At 48.7% G+C, this 17,912-nt stretch overlaps 1 long non-coding RNA gene across 1 annotated transcript; it reads right to left on the bottom strand.

Moving 5' to 3' along the window:
- Positions 1-2,075: 2,075 nt before the first annotated feature.
- LOC109490147 lies at positions 2,076-17,396 on the bottom strand. Its single transcript, XR_002143400.2, has 3 exons — positions 16,517-17,396; positions 10,482-10,558; positions 2,076-3,928 (listed from the first exon to the last, which is right to left on the bottom strand). It is a non-coding gene; the product is annotated as an uncharacterized LOC109490147 (long non-coding RNA).
- Positions 17,397-17,912: the final 516 nt, after the last annotated feature.

Here is a 17,912-nt window from a genome sequence, read left to right as displayed (position 1 = left end):
ATATCCAAACTATCTTCATTTTTTTAAAAGATTTTATTTATTTATTTGACAGAGATAGAGACAGCCAGCGAGAGAGGGAACACAAGCAGGGGGAATGGGAGAGGAAGAAGCAGGCTCATAGTGGAGGAGCCTGACGTGGGGCTCGATCCCATAACGCCGGGATCACGCCCTGAGCTGAAGGCAGACGCCCAACCGCTGTGCCACCCAGGCGCCCCATTTTTTTTTACAAGTTAATAAACCTCCTTCCGCTGCCAGCCATGCCCAAGTGGACGACACAGCAGATCTCTTCTCACCGGGAGGGGACCTGGAGAGAGGCTGGGTCTCCTTCCTCCACTGCATTTAGAAACATGACTCATCCCTCTCTTCAGGCTTCCATGAAGGTGAAAAGAGCTCCGAGGGAGACTTGCAAATTGCTCCCCTCTCTCTCCTCTCTTTCCACAGTGAGAGTGAGAGGAACCCAACGGTCCTGCTCTTCTCTCCAGACACCTAACTCCCGGCCGTTTGCCTGCCAGGCCTCAAGGCCGGGCAAGTTAAGGAGGTGGGAGTTCGTTTCCATTATTTTTCCTCCCAGCTCCATAACATGGTCTGGGTTCCAGAGAAAGCCTCTAGGACCTTCCTGAACCCCCCCAGAACTTTGCTGCCCGCAGGCCCTGATGTCAGACAGAGCCACAGGCCTCAGAGGAAGCCAGACCTCCTCCTTTCCACCTCCCTCCTGGCGACAGTCTCTTTTCTCCCACAGCCCAGGTTACGTAAGAGGCAGGACAAGCCTCCTCCTCAAATTATGGTCCAGGTACATTTGGTTACAAAGGGCATTTCGGGGAACCCCCAGCTGGCTCAGTCGGTAGAGCATGCAACTCTTTTTTTTTTTTTTTTAAGATTTTATTTATTTATTTGGGAGAGAGGGAACAGGCAGGGAGCAGGGAGAGGGGCAGAGGGAGAGAAGCAGACTCCCCGCTGAGCACGGATCCCAACAAGGCTCAATCCCAGAACACTGAGATCATGACCCGCGCCAAAGTCAGACACTGAACTGACTGAGCTACCCAGGCGCCTGAGCATGCAACTCTTGATATTGGGTTCATGAGTTCAAGCCTCACATTGGACACAGAGCTTACTTCAAAAAAAAAAAAAAAAAAGAGCCATCCTAAGTCTCCCCCCACCACTCTCTTCATTGTTAATGGGGCCTTCCCAGCTTAGATCAAAGTCCTCTGTCCCTGCCCTATCTTCTCCGTGTCCAAACCTATTTCCTGGATCCTCCAAGGAAGGAAACAAGAACAGCACTTATGACCAAACAGAAGCAACAACCTAGCCACCACCCCTCACCCCCCAATCTCAGGGTGCACAGAGCTCAGCTGTGTCTTTTGGTCTCAGCTTCTCCCTTCACATTCATTCCAAAACCTGCTTTGCATAACTGAAAGGCCAGGTAGGTATGTTGTCCCCCAAAAGGCAGTCTTCCACCAAGATGAAGTCTAGCTTAGTCTAGAAAATGCTGCCAAGCAGCTTTTTTTTTTTTTTGTAGTTAAATATACATAACAGGGGCACTTGAGTGGCACAGCGGTTAAGCGTCTGCCTTCGGCTCAGGGCGAGATCCCGGCGTTGTGGGATCGAGCCCCACATCAGGCTCCTCCGCTATGAGCCTGCTTCTTCCTCTCCCACTCCCTGCTTGTGTTCCCTCTCTCGCTGGTTGTCTCTATCTCTGTCAAATAAATAAATAAAATCTTTAAAAAATAAAAATAATAAAAAAAATATACATAACAAAATTTACCATTCCAGGCAGCTTTTCTAAGATTTTATGTATGTATGTATGTATGTATGTATGTATGTATGTATTTGAAAGAGAGTGCAAGCAGGGGGAGCAGCAGGCAGAGGGAGAAGCAGGCTCCCCACTGAGCAAGGAGCCTGATGCGGGATTTAATCCCAGGACCCTGGGATCATGACCTGAGCCAGCCAGGCGACCCTCTAAGCAGCTTTTTAAAATAGCTCTTTTCAAGGTGCCTGGGTGGCTCAGTCGGTTGGGCAGCCAACTCTTGATTTCCACTCGGGTCTCTGTCTCAGGGTCGTGAGTTTAGTCCCTGAGTTGGGCTCCGCGCTGGGCATGCAGCCTACTTAAAAATAAATTAATAAATAAAATAGCATTTTTCTTCTTCCCTGGGATGTTATGAATAAAATGGGCAAATGAGGTCTGAGAAGACTGTGAATGATAGGGTGGGCAGGGGTTATCGTTTTGCCGGGCAAGAGGCCCCAAGTGCCCAGCAGGTGACCTGCACTTCCCCCGGGACCCCCTGAGTCACTGCCTGCCTGCCCAGTGGCCTCCCTGCTAAGAGTGGCCAGTAAGGAGACTGCCAATTTGGGTTGAAGCCCTTCTGCCAAGGCCCGAAATGCTACATTTTTACCCACAGGGAGCTGCGGCAGGTCCTTGAGCGTGATCAGAGCCATGTTGTACTAAGATCCATCTAGTGTGAGGATGAAGAATAGCCGGGGGGATGGGAGGGATAGGGGGGCACCTGGCTGGCCCAGTCGGTAGAGTGAGCGACTCTTGATCTCAGGGTCGTGAGTTCGAGCCCCACATTGGGTGTAGAGCTTACTGAAAAAAAAAAGAAAAGACTAAGCAGGGGAAGAGTCCCAGGGTGGGGAGATGAGTCAGGAGACGGCAAAGGGGTGGTGGGTCCAGGCTCTGGCAGTACAGGGTAAGGAGACAGAACTGAAACCCTCCGATAACCCAGGACCCTCAAAGGACGATCCCCTCAGTGAAGGAGCAGAAGAGGGAAACAAGGACACTTGCACATCTCAGCCTGGGTTGGAGTGCGAGGGTGGGTATGTCTGGGGGCATTTAGAATCCAAGCTCAGGTCTGGAGTTGGACCGCACACCACTCACAGCTCTTGAACCGCAACTGAAGGGTGAGCATACCACATGTCCCGGACCACAAGCCTGGTCCCGAGCAACTCCTGTTCAAGGCAGGCCTGTAGAGCCTGGGGGCTTGAATTCTCCTCAGAGGTGAAGGGATCCCTCGAGGGACTTCCAAGGAGCAGAAAGCTGGCTTGGTGCCTTCTGTCTGCATCCTGCCTCCCTATTTTCATGGTTTGCTGCCAGCACTGCCTCTGGGGCTGGGACTGCGCTCCGCACTCTCTGCAGGTCGAGAGGCAGAGCCAGGTGGAGAACCCTGGGCTCCTGACCTACATGACGCAGCCTCGTGCAGAGCCCTGGACTCGGTTCTGGAAGAGATGCCAAGGACAAGGCAATAGGTGTCATTGGAAGACAACACCAAACGAGGACTTTTAAGTCACAATGGAATACAAACTGGGTGCATGCAAACCGCCGGGCTACGGAGTAAACCAATGAAAGGGCTCAGTCAAGGACAGCTTCTCCGGAGAGACAGGGTGGGAGAGAAGAGTCCTGGGTCGGGCAGTAGGAGCCAGGCTTTTGCTATTGGCTCTGCCTCCTCCTGGCTGTGTCCTTGGCAAGCCCCTGCCCCTCCCCAAGCCTCCACGTTCCCATCTGGGGTCGACTCAGATGCTAAGATGCTATGTCCTGCTGGGGGAACAGAAGGGAGGAGAGAGTTCCAGAGAGAAAGCTCATGCTCAAGGCAGGGGGCAGCTGAGGAAGGGGATGGGAGCCCAGAAGCTGCTGAGGGCAGTGACAGGCCAGGGCAGGAGGTGAAGAGCTTGGACGCAAGCCCCTGGTTCTCATCTACCTGAAACGCCACGTTGTCAGCACCCACTGAGTCCCTAGCTCTCTGCAACCCAGCCTGGCCCCAGCATGCTCCGGAAACTGCCTTCCTCATGCTTGCCAGCGCCCCAGGCCCAAAGCCCTTTCTCAGTCCTTCTCCTCAGCCTCTCAGGAGCCGTCGATGCTAGGGCTCATTGTGTCCACTGGCCGTGGTCCAGGCTTCCTTGCTCCACATGTCCCTTTGTGGGTACCAGGTTATTCTTCCTGAAGGACAAATAGAAAATCTCATCTCCTTGCTTGAAAACCTACTTAGACCAGTGGGTCCTTTTGCCCACTGGTGTAAGCACAAACTCATCACCCAGGTATGCAAAGCTCTCCACGGTACCTCAACCTGCCCTCCTTCCCACACTGCCCCCCCCCATCCTTTCCTACCTCACTGCCTTTGACACGCAGTGATTCCCTCCTGGACTCTCCTTTCTCTGCAGGTCAAATTACCTTCTGTCATCCCTGCCCCTGCTCCTGCTTTCTGGAAAATCTGTCTTGAACATTCCCAAATGTAACTGTAACAGCTAAGCGGCTGAAACAAACAAGCAAAAAGCTCCCGTGGGTTCAAGTAAGTCCTCCCTGATTCCTGCCTGTTTTCTCAGCCTCGTTCTCCAGTTTTTCTTTTCATTCTCTGAGCTACTTGATAACTTTCCAGTACATTCCTTCTCTGCTTAAGCTATTCAGGATTGGTTTCTGTTGCTTGCAATCCATAAACATGACTGATAGCCCCGTCTCCCTCCTGGACTGCTGTCGAATGAGATGCTGTGTGCACGGGTGCTTGTGAAGAGGAAAGCCCAGCAGAGCGGTGACTGATCATTCCACTCTGTATTCCCCATCCGTGGCCTCCCATCATCCAGCCGCCTCCGACAGAAGAGAACCAGAAAAACAACTCGCAATCACATTAGCCAAAGGGAATGAAGGGCCAGAAGAGCTAGCAATGGAGACCAAAAATAGAACACTCATGTTACACTTGATAATTACCTCCCTGAATATGACTTTTGCAATTATATAATCCTAAACTTCTTCTTTTTTTTTTGCATTGTAAACAGCGAATAATCTCCAAAACCACTTACTGATGACTCCTGACTCCATTAAAGTAAGTCTAAGTGCTTTGTTTAGCTCCTCTGTGACTGAGCCACCAAGAGAGAGAAAGGGGCCATTTCCCCCCTGCAGTTCCTTCTCCAGGCCACGCGGCCTTCACTGTCCACTTAAGCTAGAGGAAATCACTCCCTTTTCTAAACTCTTCTGGCACAATTTTTTTTTCAAGTATCATTTTTATACAGAAAAGTGCACAAATCTTAAGTGTACCTCCAGTTGAATTTTTACATATTTTGCATATGCATATCCGCTACCCGGATGAAGACACAGACATTTCCAGAAGGTTCCCTCATGCTTCCTCCAAGACAGTACCCTAGGAGGAACCCCTCTTCTGACCTCCATCACCTTAGATTGTTTTGCCAGTTCTAGAACTTCATAAAAATGGAATCATGTAATATATACTATTTTACTTCTAGCTTCTTTCATTCAATAAGTTTTTGAGTCTTCTGGCTTTTTTTTTTTTTAATAAAATGTATCACTTGGCACATGAAATCCCCCTTACTTATAGACATGTTTTCTTTCCTCTACTAGACTTGGGAGCGGAATCCACATCCGATGGCACCTGCCTCAGGAGCCTCCACAAATTAGATGATAAAAAGTTCCCAAATGAATTCACTGGTGACGATCAGAACCATGGACCCCATCTCTGCCCCCTTTATATCTCTATAGTGACGCTATGCACATACATTGGGTATTTACCACGTGCCAGGCTCTGGGCTGAGTCTTCTATGCACAGTAACTTCAAATCAGTGCCCACCACAACCCTAGATGCAGGTGTGACTCTGTCCCCATTTTCTACATTAGGAAACTGAGGCTCAGATGTTTCGTTACTTCTCCCTTGGCCAGCTGACTCTGAAGTGGCAGAGCCAAGACCCAGACCCTCGTGTCTCCGACCCAGTAGTCAAACTACTAACCACAAACCCACACTGCCTTGTGGTTAGGAGAAAAGCTAACAAGAGTGGTCCCCTCCCATCAGCCCAGCAATGCACGGATTATTATGGCCCTGTGCACAGGGAGGAGGGCTGAGGGTCAGAAACATTGAATGACCAGTTCATATTACTACCAAGTGGCCAAACCAGGAGACGAGAATTCCTCTCAAGATGAGGCCTGTGTTCTTTAACATCCATGAGCCACCTTTCTGTGGGACAAACTAACTGAGTGAAAGGGCTTTAGTGGCAAATCTCTGTGCAGGTTGGGTGTTTGCTTTCTTGACCCAGGCAGACGTCACGACCAATAGTCTCCTTCAAAGCACAGCATTTGGAACATGGCGGACTTGACTGTACAAGGCTGAGTAAGGGGTCTATGTCCGTACCAACATTTAAGATGTCATCCTCAAATATTTTGAAAAAGCAGATCCAAATGAGAAAGGCATGTGCTGGGGCACCTGGGTGGCTCAGTCAGTCAAGTGTCTGACTTCAGCTCAGGTCATGATCTCAGGGTCCAGGGATCAAGCCCCGTGATGTCGGGCTCCCCGGCTCATCAGGGAGTCTGCTTCTCCCTCTGCACCCCCCCCAAGCTTGTGCACTCTCTCTTTCTCTCTCAAATAAATAAATAAAATCTTAAAACAAAACCAAAAAAAAGACATGTGCTTTTCTTCAAGCAGTGTGTACTGAGTTTGTGATAGGAGCCTAGCACAGTGCCAGGCACCGGTGAACGCGAACGCGGCAGGCCTGGTTCTCTGTCTTTTGGAGCCTCTGGTCCTTCAGGGAAAACAGACATGAGTAACGAAGGACAAGGTCAGGACCATGGGAATCTACAACAGGGGCTCCTGACTGAGCCGGAGAGGTCCGGGAAAGCTTCAGAGAGAAGACGACATTTAATTTTGGCCTGAATGATGAATTGGAGCTAGAAGGTTAAGGGGAGTAAAGTGTGGACGTTGGAGAAGGGAGTTCGGGCAGAGGGAGCCACATGTGAGAAGAGCCTAAAGCAGGAAGAGAAAACACGGATGCTTTAAGAGGACAAAGCCATTCGCCTTGTTCACACCCAAGTACCTAAAACCACATCTATCACAAATATAGGTTGCCTGAATGAATGAATGAATGAATGAATGCTTGAGTGAAATTCGCACTGGTTGAAGTAGTGTGGAGAAAAGAGCAGCGTGAGGAGGAGTCTGAAAGGTGGGCATCAGCCAGATCATACAGGGTCTTGAAGGTCATGGTTAAAGGTCTTGGATTTTATATAAGGGAAACGGGAGGGTATTCGAAGAATTTTGATATATAATGTGATCTCATTTGCATTTCTAAACCGTCACCTTGGCTACTGAGGAGAGAATGGCCCCCAGGAGGGGCAGCCCAAGATAATGGCGGTGGGGGGGGTGGAGAGCAATGGAAGGTCTCAGGAGGTACTGAGGGGGTGGGAGGATCAAGGCTTGAGGCGAGGATGACTCACACGGGCTTCTGGATGCAGGCACGGGCTGCATGATGCGGCCGTGTGCCATGAGAGGGACCCGGAGCGGGAGCAGGTGGGGAAGATGAGGGGTTTTTATGCATGTCGAGATTAAGATCCTAAGAAACACCCAAGTGAAAAAGTCAAGTTGGCTGTTGGATGTGTGGGCAGATGCTCCGAGAGAGGGCTCCAGAGAGAACTCTGAGGACTGCTGACATCTAGATGGTAATTGAAACCTCGGGAAGAATGAGCTCATCCAGGGAGAGGATAAAGCAGAGGAGGCTAGGGCCCAGAACTCAACCTTTAATGGCTACAGAGAGGAGCCAGAGGAGCTGGCAGATGAAACCAAGAAGAGGAGCGAGGCAGGTGGCAGACAGGAGAGCACGGGTCACACAGGTAGGAGGGAGAGTGTCTGGAGAAAGAAGCAGTCCTCTGGATTAAGTAAAAATGAGGACGGAAATGTATCCAGCAGATTTAGCAACATGGAGGTGATGGATAATATCAGCTATAAAAATATAACTGATGATTACTGTTATCTCATCCGAAAGAAGGCAACTATGTTCTAGGGACAGGATGCCAGGGAGCCACAGGCTACTGTACCCCATTCCCCTTGGGGTCGGGATTTCTTTTTTTTTTTTTTTAAAGATTTTATTTATTTATTTGACAGGGACAGCTAGCAGAAAGGGAACACAAGCAGGGGAAGTGGGAGAGGAAGAAGCAGGTTCCTAGCGGAGGAGCCTGATGTGGGGCTCAATCCCAGAACGCTGGGATCACGCCCTGAGCTGAAGGCAGACGCTTAACAACTGTGCCACCCAGGCGCCCCGGGGTTGGGATTTCTTAAAGCATCAGCAAGGACAGGTGATTTAGCAAAGAAACCACCCGAAGTTCCATGATTCATTCATTCAGCATGTTTATTGAGCCCCTACTATTTACCTGACACATAAATCTCAATCCATTGACTATTTCTTGAGCCCCTACTGTATGCATTGCATTAGTTAATCTCATAAGTCTTTCATTCTTTAGCCAAAAATGTAAACTCTTGGGACCCCTGGCTGGTTCAGTCAGTAGAACATGTGACTCTTGGTTTCAGGCCGAGAGTTTGAGCGCCATGTTGGGAGAAGAGTTTACTTAAACAAACAAACAAAAAAACCAGAAACAAAACGTAGGGGCACCTGGATGGCTCACTTGGCTCTGGTCATGATCCAGGGGTCCTGGGACTGAGTCCTGCATCGGGCTCCCTGCTCAGCGGGGAGTCTGCTTCTCCCTCTGACCCTCTCCCCTCTCATGCTCTCTCTCTCTCGAATAAATAAATAAAAATCTTCTAAAAAATAGAAATAAAAAAATAAACATTAAAAAATGTAAACTCTCAGAGCAGAATTTTTTCTTTACCCTTTTATCTCCCAGCAAAATGCGAAAACCCAGCCTTCCTTGTCAATTCACCATTCTCCCAATTTCCCATGAGTCTATCCCCTCCACTTAGAATGTCCTCCAACTGCATAACTCCTCTTCACTTTTTAAAAAATATGTTATGTATTTATTTTGAGAGAGTGCACGCGAGTGGGGTGAGGGGGGGAGGGGGGAGGGAGAGAATCTCCAGGAGACTCTGCACTGAGCACGGACACAGGGCTAGATCCTAGGACCCTGAGATCATGGCCTGAGCTGAAAGCAGGAGCGGGACACTTAACTGACTGAGCCATTCGGTTGCCCCAGTACTCCTCACTTTCAAGGCCCAGTTCAGATGTCACTTCCTCAAATGCCTCAAACCAATTTAAAACGTCCATCTCAAGGCTCCTGAGGGTCAGACTATGTCTTCCTATGTAGTGTTGATTTCTGTGTGGGGCTTTAGGCTCCCTGTTCCAGCTGTGCCTCTTCTTACAGTCCCTGGCGCCTACCGGAGCTCTTAGTAAATTTGTCAAAACTCAGCTACCCTTCCCTTGGTCAAAACACGGCTGCAGGGGCGCCTGGGTGGCACAGCGGTTAAGCGTCTGCCTTCGGCTCAGGGCGTGATCCCGGCGTTGTGGGATCGAGCCCCACATCAGGCTCTTCCGCTGTGAGCCTGCTTCTTCCTCTCCCACTCCTCCTGCTTGTGTTCCCTCTCTCGCTGGCTGTCTCTATCTCTGTCAAATAAATAAATAAAAATCTTTAAAAAAAAAAAAAAAAAACACGGCTGCATGTTTCACACAGAAAGGCTCAGGCTGGGGCCCCTGGGTGGCTCAGTCAGTTAAGCGTCCACCTCGTGGTTTTGACTAGGGTGGCGATCTCTGGGTCCTGACAAAGCCCCATGTCAGGCTCTGCGCTAAGGGTGGAGCCTGCTTGGGATTCTCTCTCTCCTTCTCCCTCTGCCCCTCCCCGCTCGTGCTCTCTCTCTCTCAAATAAATTTAAAAATTTTAAAGAGAGAGAAAGAAAGAAAGAAAGAAAGAAAGAAAGAAAGAAAGAAAGAAAGAAAGGAGGGAGGAAGGGAGGGAGGGAAAGGAAGGGAGGGAGGAAGGGAGGAAGGAAGGAGGGAGGGAAGGAAGAAAGGGAGAGAGGAGAAAGGAAGGAAGGAAGGAGGGAAGGGAGGGAGGGAGAGAGGGAGGGAAGAAAGAAAAAGGAAGGAAGGAAGAGAGAGAGGAAGGAAGGGAGGGAGGGAAGAGGGAAGTAAGGAAGGGAGAGAGGAGGAAGGAAGGAAGGAGGGAAGGAAGGGAGGGAGAGAGGGAGGGAAGGAGGGAAGAAAGAAAAAGGAAGGAAGAGAAAGAGAGGAAGGGAGGGAGGGAGGGAGGAAGGAGGGAGGGAGGAAAGGAAAGCCTTAGGCTGAGTCACTAAAAAACGCTCCTTTAGTGCCACCTGCTGGCTACGTGAGGTATGAGCGCTCCTGATTCCAGGCTTTCTCTCCTTGTTCTCGAAGTCCTCTCATTCAACTTGTATTCTTTCATTCATTCATTCTTTTGTTCATTCTACACCAGGCTCTGAGTATACTGGCGAGCAAGACAAAGTCAGTTCCTGAGCTCAAGGAGTTGAGAATCTAGGGCAGAAGACAGTCTCATAACTGGAGTATGCTAGGAGCTGTGATCCTGAAAGTGTTGAGGTGGCAGGAAACGGCCTGCTTCGCCTGTCCCTGAGGCTGCCAAGCCCAGAGGCCATGACTGGGGCATGATCTGAGCAGGACATTGCCCTCTTGCGGCTACGCGGGCTCTCCCTTGGAAGCACATCTGTGCCAGGCCGGTCCTCCACATCCCACCCTCCACACACTCCTGGTCATTTTTTTTTTTTAAGCTTATTGATCACAACAAAGAAACACAGTACACCCACCACAGAACGAACCAGTGTCTCTCTCGGTGCCTCTGAATGGCTGGGTCCTGGAGTCCATGTCACAAATTCTCGAAGCCCTAAGATTGGAACCACAACGTTAGAGCTGGGAGAGAACTTCATTCTTTCATTCATTCATCTGTAAATACTTACTGAGGACTAGCAGGTGCCAGGCATGGCTTTAAGTGCCGAGGACAAAATAGTGAACACAAAAGGTCATGTTATACACTCTCATGACCTTTATATTCTCCTTAGGGAGAGAGGAAACAGAGCAAGGACACAACTTTTAAATATTTACTTATTTTTAATAGGTAGTACTTTGCGTGATTCAAAATACAAAAAGATGCAGTGAAGAGCCCCCCACTCCTTCCCTAGCCACCTAGTCCCCTCCATAGGGGCAAGCAATGTCACCAGTTTCTTCTGCACCCATCCAGAGACAACAGATGCAAATATCTTCTCCCCCTGCCCTTATTATACAGACGGTGGTGTTCTACACACTCTGCACTGCTTGGGTTTTTTTCACTGAACAATTTATCTTAAGACATCATTCTATATCAATACATAGGTTTCTATCTTTTTTACATTGGGATGGCATCCCACTGTGCGAGTATGGCATGACTGAAAATAATGTTACGCTGTGATAAATGTTAAGATGCAAACAGAAAATAAGTAGCAAGCTGAATTTTAAAGTAACAGGGGAGATCCAGCTTTAGACAAGATGGTCAGGAATGGAAGTTCCCACTTAGGAAATGACATTGCAGCTGAGCCCTAAAATATTAAGAGGGAATCCACCAGGGGAACATGAGGGAGGAGGAAGAATGTGCATCCAAAACAAAAGACCGTCAAGGCAGGAGTGAGCTTGTTTATTGGAGTGGCTGGAAACCACGGTGGGTGGCCGCAGCCTGCTGAGACAGAGGAAGCGCAGACCCAGGGGGAGGGGCCTCAAAGCCAGAGTAAGGAGCAGGGGCAGGGGGGTGGGGGGTTTCCAAGTGCAACAGGAAGCCAGTGGAGCTCAAGGGAGAAATGGGCATTTATATTTGTGAAAACGCTTCACGTGGGCAGCGATGTAAGAGGTGGATTCGAAGGCAAGAGCGAATGGAGATCAGTAAGGAGGTGAGGCCGTAGCCCGGGCAGGGGAGAGCAAGAGTTTGGAGAGGGCGGTGGCTGGACTGGCCTGAGAAACACCGACAGCACTGGGCTTATGTTGGCGTAGCGTTCCTGGGATGGGAGGTGGGTGGGAGAGCCTCCTAAGTCGCTGGGCCCAGCTCCTTCCTTTCCCAAGCTGACCAAGCCCAATGCCTGTCTCGCCACACATCACAGAGCTCCTTCGTGACAGGTCCAGGCCGAGATTCCAAGGTTTCTGGCTCCCGGGTCAATGCTCTATCACTCTAGGAAAGCAGGAGTTGGAATTTAAGAATAGAAATTGTATTTTTAGGGGCGCCTGGGTGGCACAGCGGTTAAGCGTCTGCCTTCGGCTCAGGGCGTGATCCCGGCGTTATGGGATCGAGCCCCACATCAGGCTCCTCTGCTATGAGCCTGCTTCTTCCTCTCCCACTCCCCCTGCTTGTGTTCCCTCTCTCGCTGGCTGTCTCTATCTCTGTCAAATAAATAAATAAAATCTTTAAAACAAAACAAAAAAAAAAAAGAAAAAGAAATTGTATCTTTAAAATTCTGTTAACCAGAAATTACTGATACATTCAATTTTTAAAACTGACAATTTTTTATTAGCTTGCCTTCTTTTCCTTCTTTCCTTCCTTCATTTCTTCCTTTCCATTAGCTTTCTCGACTCCCCACCTCAGAATGGCAAGAAACAGATCTGGGGTGGGTGTAATTTCCAGGCCCACCGCTGCTTACTGTAAGCCTGGAGCAAGGGAGACAGGCAGTGTGGGAGACAGGGGTAGCAAATGTAAAAAGAGTAGTCAGGAGAGACCTCGCTGATAAGACAACCTTGCTGAAAAACCTGAAGGAGGTAAGGAGTGAGTGGGCCTTGCAGATGTATGAAGAAAGGTGTTCCAGGTGGAAGACACAGCTGGGCAAAGCCCCTCTGACAGGAACCTAGCATGTTTGAAGGGTCCTGGCCAAGGTGGGCGGAACAGATGAGAAGAGTACAGATGTAAGCCTGGAGAACAGCGAGATGAATGTGGGAATGGAGGTCAGATGGCATAGGCTTTGTGAGCCACGGAAGGCTTTGGCCTTTACTCTGAGCGACATGGGAGCCATAAGGGGGTGTAAGCTGAGAAGTGGGATGATCTGATGTACATGTGCACAGGAGTTCTGTGCTGCTGTCTGGAAGACTGTGGAAAGCAAAAGTGGAAGTGAGACCCGCTTCAAAACTGTGGCAATCAAGGTGAGAGAGGATAGCGACTTGGCCTGTAGATGCGGCAGGAAGTGGTCAACCAATAAGACTTGCTGACAAATATGACACAGGATGTGAGAAAGAGAGTCAAACATTACTCCCAGGATTCGGTCTGAGAAATGGAAGAGACGAATTTGTTACTAAAGAGATGAGGCAGATGAGGAAGGAAGGGGTTTGGGTTTGGAAGTGTTGGGTTTGAACCACTGGTGAGACATCCGGTGGAGAGGCTGAACTGGCGATCGAATATACCAGAGTTCAGGAGACACATTTGAACTGGTTCTAGTTGGGAGTTGTGGGCACATGGATGATGTTTAGGGCCACAGGACTGGATGAAATCTAGTGAGTGTAGAGGGTCAAGGACTGAGCCCTGGGTTGCTCTGGTATGGAAAGGAAAAAAGCAGAAGAGGAACCAGTCAAGGAGACTAAGTAGGAGCACCCAGTGAAACAGGAGGAAAATCAGAGGAGGTACGCTGCGCTAGAATCCAAGTGAAGAAAGTGGATCAAGGAGGAAATAAGGCCACATGCTGTTTACAGGTCATGAGGCCATGAGAACTGAAATTTAACAACGTGAGGTCACTCATGACCTTGACAAGAACAGCTCACTGGGATGAAGGGGATTAAAGCCTGATGGGTGTGGATAAGAGAGAATGGAAGGGGAAATGGAGCCAGCGAGTGACACCTTCCTCTTTGGGGTTTTGCTGCAAAGAATAGAGAAATGGATAGTAACTGGCGGAAGAAACAGGAGAAACAGCAGCGGGTCTGTATGCTGACAGGAATGATCAGATAGAAAGAGGTAAAACTGGGATATGAAAGAGGGGAGATTTGATGGCGCCATGTTGTTGAGTTGATGAGAGATGAAGGTCCCGTGCACAGCTGGGGGGATTTTCTAGACAGAAACATGGGTAGCCAAGAGCACTGGTTCTCAAACTAGAAGGTTCATCGGAATCGCCTGGAGCACGGGTTAAAGCACAGCTTGCTGGGCCCCACCCCCTGAACTTGGGATTCAGTAGGTCTGAGGTGGGGCCCAATCATTTGCCTTTTTGACAAGCTCCCGATGGTGCTGATGCTGCTGGCCCCGAGACCAGGCTTCAAGGAACACGGATCTACAATGATGTGTGAGTAGATATAGGGGGTCTGTGATGTTTCATTCTGATTGCTTCATCTTCCTCAGTCAAGTAGGAAGTAAATGTGGGATCTGAGGTGCTGGAGGTCTCAGGAAAAGAAGGTACGAAATGATTAATCTCATGAGTAGGAAAGTGAACAGAGGGGAAAATGTTCATGATTCCCCTCCTGAGACTGAAGATCATGAATTTAAAATAGCCTGGGTGGCTCAGTCGGTTGAGCAGCTGCCTTCGGCTCAGGTCATGATCCCAGGGTCCTGGGATGGAGCCCCACATCGCGCTCCCTGCTCCACGTGGGGCCTGCTTCTCCCTCTCCCTCCCTAGTTGCATGTTTCTCTCCAACCACTTTGAATGGCACAGGAACAGGTAGTGAAGAGTTGTATGTAACCCGGATTGTGGTTTGTCAGTTAAAATCAATGAACTGAGAGAAAAGGGCAAGGGAGTTGATGGTGAGTACAAGGTAGGAGGGAGTGGGGGCGCCTGGGTGGCTCAGTCATTAAGCGTCTGACTTAGGCTCAGGGCGTGATCGTGGCGTTGAGATCCAGCCCCACGTCAGGCTCCTCTGCTGGGAGCCTGCTTCTTCCTCTCCCACTCCCCCTGCTTGTGTTCCCTCTCTGGCTGACTGTCTCTCTCTCTCTCTCAAATTAATAAAATCTTAAAAAAAAAAAAAAAGGTAGAAGGGGGATTAGGGTCAACCGTGGAATGGGAGGCATGGTGAGATAAAATGCAAAGTGAATACACTTTTCTCAAAAGTGGGTGCTTTCTTCTCCAAGTCTTACCCAATTTGTTTTTCCCTCTCACTTCTCTGGACTTCTGCTGGCATGCTCTTCCAGCCTCAGACGCTTATCTTGTGTTACTTTCTCTAAAGCACTCATCACCTGACAAATTTGTCTCTCCACCAGAATTAAAGTCCCATTGAGGGGCGCCTGGGTGGCACAGCGGTTAAGCGTCTGCCTTCGGCTCAGGGCGTGATCCCGGCGTTATGGGATCGAGCCCCACATCAGGCTCCTCTGCTATGAGCCTGCTTCTTCCTCTCCCACTCCCCCTGCTTGTGTTCCCTCTCTCGCTGGCTGTCTCTATCTCTGTCAAATAAATAAATAAAATATTTAATAAATAAATAAATAAATAAAGTCCCATTGAAGGCAGGAGATTTTCGTTTTTTGCTGCCCCCCCCACCAAGTGCCTAGAACTCTGCCTGGCATATAGCAGCCCTCCCCACACTATCCTCCCTATTCAGCCCTGGCTGGCTTACTCTTCACCCACCTGATCAGATCATACCACAGACTTCCCTTGATTTGGAACACCATTTGTCTCAAAATGGAGTGCCTAACTCTTCAAGTTGAAAGGCTTTGGGGAAGAAGAAATCTGGAAACGTTTGGATTCCAGAGGAACAAGTTTAGGACAGGCTTCTCCCAAATTGCTTTTGATGACAGAGATGTAGGCCCTTGGGATGCTGCTCACCCGAGGATGCTAGAAGGCCATTCATATTAGATTGTCATAGAAGACCTGTGTCCTTCTTTAGCAGACCAAAACAGAAAATTCATGGAGCTGTGATAGGGGGCGGGAACAAAGGACACTGCAGATGGTCTGGTAGTATTCCATTTTTGTAAAATAATTTAAAATTATGAGGATTCTATATATTTAGGAATCACACATGCTACATATAGAGATTTTATATGTCATAAAGCAAGATTTTTTTTTAAGTTTAGAAGGGTAAATAGCAAAGCACTATACCAAGATACACACTGTTTTTATGCTATATATGTAACTATCTGAACCGGTTTATTTTCTTTCATCAGAAAAGCACTAGTAGTTAAAATGAATTTAAATCCCTGCAAAAATCGTACAACTAGCTAGCTTCCTCTTTCCAACGAGGAAATGGGTGTGGAGCAGTTCCCGGACTTGCCAAACATCCCAGAGCACAGTGCCTCGGGGTGAGAGGTGCCGGCAGTGAAGCAAGATGAAGAGGCAAGGGGCTCGTGGGGTTTCCACCGAGCAAGAAAAAAGAAAGAAGGAAAATCCAATACAGAAAGGGCAATCTTCTGAGTAGATGCCCCTCTTCTCCTCTTGGAGCACCCTGTATCTCCCACAACTCCAAACAGTATTACAGTGTAATCCTAAAAGTGAATTCTGAGAGGACAAGAATCTTAACTCATTTCCCTTTCCCAGTGCATAACAATTGCACCCCACAGGGGCTCACAAAATACAGGCTGAATAGATGGGAAAACAGGAGTACACGCAGAGGAAAAAATGGACAAAGCAGCAAAATTATCTGATAGTTTCTTCAAGGAGGTTCCCCTCAAAGGGCAATTCTTTGGGTGGGGGGAGAGCAATTCTTAACTTTTTTTCTTTTTTGAGCAAGGGAACGGAGCTTATGGCCAGCAGGTGGGTCCAGAGTACTAGCTTTCCAACCTTTAAAAGGTAAAAGGAAACAATAAACCATACACTCAAGTCATCTTTGCGCTGTAAGCAGGGTAGCGCAAAATCCCATTTCCCCGTCCCTCAGGTTACCTAGCTCACCCGTGAAGGTAAGGAGTTTGGCTCAGGGGGACAGACCTTACCTTAAACCCAGTTTCTCCGGGTAAAATAGCCCTTCGGTCAGGGCAGGGGAAGAGCGTACAAAAACGAGGGTATGCAGAGCGGCCCCTCCGGCTGCAGCGGGTTAGAGCGAGCCGGGTCGCGGGAACAAGGAGAATCAGGTTAGCAGGACCTAGGTCAGCCCTCCGGCGGGCTCCAAAGCCCGGGCCAAGCACGCGGAGGCGGGCGCTGCGCACGCGCCCAACAGTGTCCTAACCCAGCACGCGCACGCGCCCAACAGTGTCCTAACCCAGCGGCCGCGCCGGGCGGGGCCGAGCCAGAGGTCCGGTCCCAAGCTCCCGCGCAGGTGGGGCTGCAGAGCCAGTCCCGGAAACCTAGAAGCAGAGCCATGCTGGTTTGTGATTCTCCAATCCACTTAATCTCGCTGTGGATATCTGACCCAACTACGTCAGGTTTCCACCTGCAAGCCCAGCAGATGTAATAAATATTACAGTTCTAAAGAAGGGCTTCTCAAAGGTAAGGAGCGTCACCGGCTGCCCAGAAACCACTATCAATAAGTGACACACAGTAGTAACGTGGAATTACTTCCTGGGGCGAGGAGGGGGCAGGGGGATCAATTGTAAACAATCCAAAGGTTAAAAAAAAAAAAACCACTACAGACACTATTACTCTTAATCAGAAGGGTCCTACATTCATGACACAAACATTTCAAATACACATCTTTGACTTAACGGGGTTGGATCCTGATAAACCCATTGGTAAGCTGAAAATATCCTTAAGTTGAAAATGCATTTAATACAAATAACTTGGGGGCATCTGGCTGGCTCAGGCTGTACAGCATTCAACTCTTGATTATGGGGTTGAGTTCAAGCCCCACCTTGGGTGTAGCAATAGTTTAAAAAAAATTTTTTTTTTAATATATATATACACATAACCTACCAAACATCATAGTTTTGCCTTGCCTATTTTAAATGTGCTCAGAACACTTACATTAGCCTACAGTTGGGCAAAATCATCCAACATAAAGCCTATAATGAAGTGATGAATACCTCATACAATGTATTGAATACCTTACTGAAAGTGAAAAACAAAATGGTTGTGTGGGCACTAAATGGTTGTATCTGTTGTTTACCCTCCTGATCATGTGATGGGACTGGCAATCGCAGCAGCCCTGCCCAGCATCATGAGAAAATATCTTCGGGCATATTGCTAGCCTGGGAAAAGATCAAAATTCAAAGTTCGGTTTCTACTGAATGCGTATCACCTGCGCACCAGTGTAAAGTTGAAAAATCTTAAATTGAACCATTGTAAATCAGGGACTGTCTGTAAATCGTTTTTCAAATAAAAGTCAAAATAATCAGCAATATGCAAGTGCTACACTAACTCTGACGAAAATCTGAAAACGTTAGTAGTACGATT

Source organism: Ailuropoda melanoleuca, chromosome 2, assembly GCF_002007445.2.
Source record: "Ailuropoda melanoleuca isolate Jingjing chromosome 2, ASM200744v2, whole genome shotgun sequence".
Lineage (NCBI taxonomy): Eukaryota > Metazoa > Chordata > Mammalia > Carnivora > Ursidae > Ailuropoda > Ailuropoda melanoleuca.
This window is presented reverse-complemented; position numbering and strand designations above follow the sequence as displayed.